The following is a 1840-nucleotide window of genomic DNA, read 5'->3' as shown; positions in this document are numbered from 1 at the left end:
AGCTAATGCTAACAAAAACTTTGGAAGAGAGGTAAAGCCTCATGCTTCTGGGTGTAGGCCAGTTTCTAACTACACTTACTAATACCTTAAGACCTCCTCCAGTTACATATTACCTGCTCATATTGATGACTCATGCACTGTGGTCTGAGCATTAACCATCATCAAAGAAGGATAAAAGACCAGGTGTCATTCCAACCTCATCCAAAACACGGATTTCTTCATTTCCTAAATTGCTAAACCCTTTCAGCCCATTCTGTTTTTTCAATCTCTAAAATGGGAATCATCAGCTTTAAAGGTGAACTGTGAGTGCTTGGATATTGGATCCTCTCTGAAAATAGAAGTGCTGTGAAGGTAACGTTCACCAATGTTCACTGCCACTAGCAATGATAATAAGCTTGAATCACAAAGAGATGTTAGCTGACTGGAGTGAACTGATTGGCTTCTCAAATTGTAGCCTTTTTTTATGATGTCTGTAATTAACAAGGCTTAGACCCTTAAAATTCTGTCTCCAAACAGAAAAATACAAATGACAGCTTGTTTTTGGAAAGAAAATTTATCTGATTGAAAAGAGACCTCTTTTTAAAATTAAAAAAAAAGAAAAAAATAAGATTATTTTCTCCTCAAATGACCCATTTCCACTTCTTTTGTGTGTGTATATACAAACTTTAAAGATTTTATTATAAAAGATTGCATAACTTGAGTGCTCTGAATTCTTTGTCTGCTAAAATCCGGTTTTTGGAGAGATGACAAAATTCTAATGCTGTTTTGGTGCACACTTGGATAACAACTCCATCAAATAATACCTCAGCAAGTGTAAAATATATTTTCATTTTATCAAGACTATCAATAAATAGAAAAGTCATTCACGAATGAGTTTCACACAATATTTTAATTCTGGGGGGTTTGCTATCAAAGCTGTTAAAAGAATCAAACACATCTAGGCAGTGGAGAGGTGTTTCCTTGCTAAGCTGCCAAGTTAAAACTGTTGGTGTGTTCTTCATTAAAAAAATTATGTCAGTGATTTACTCAAATGTGTTCAGTTGTTTGCAAATTTGATAGCATTTCTTTTGGAAAACAGGACTGTTGAGACACTGCATTCATATGCTCTAATGCTGTCATGCTTTCATAACTTCTCATTATTGGAGTCATGGGGTAAATCTGGATTTTTTGCATTTTAGAATCTAATTGTATGAAAAAATAAAACATAAGCTGTATGCTACATTCAGCAGATATGAATGTGCTTATAGGTACAGAGACAATCACAATTTAGTTAATTAAATTTTAAAATATGTATCTCTTACAATTAAATTCATACAGCCCTCCTAGTGTGGACACATGTAAGGATGCTTTATATTGCTATGACTGCCACTTCTCGTGATATAACTGCATTCACACTGACTTAGATTGATTTAAACCAAATCACATCCAAAGTTAAAGTCACACCGGTTTAATTTTTGCACTTTAATAGAGGTGTGAAACATCTGAAAAGGGATTTCAGGGTTTTTTTTTGCAGTGAGTGGCATTTTAGAGATGTCTGGAAGGAAGCACAGGGTGATTAATTATCACCGAGAAGACAGTGATTAAAAAAAATAGTATGTAAGACTAGCTCATGACAGAAACACTGTCCTTCCAGCAAGGAGAAAAACAGGGAACAGGACTGTTGCCTGGATTTTCCTGCAAAGTCTTTAATAGCCAGACTAATCCCAGACACACCTCGTGCTGACCTTTACACACAAATGCACAAAACTTTCTGGGAGACTTTCTTCCCCTAGTCCCTTCCTTACTTCATCTCCCAGCAGGGCTGCCTGCTGGTCCTGGTGATCCTGCTTCCGTACAAAGG

Source organism: Chaetura pelagica, unplaced genomic scaffold (assembly GCF_000747805.2).
Source record: "Chaetura pelagica isolate M959 unplaced genomic scaffold, ChaPel_1.0 scaffold59, whole genome shotgun sequence".
Classification (NCBI taxonomy): domain Eukaryota; kingdom Metazoa; phylum Chordata; class Aves; order Apodiformes; family Apodidae; genus Chaetura; species Chaetura pelagica.
This window is presented reverse-complemented; position numbering follows the sequence as displayed.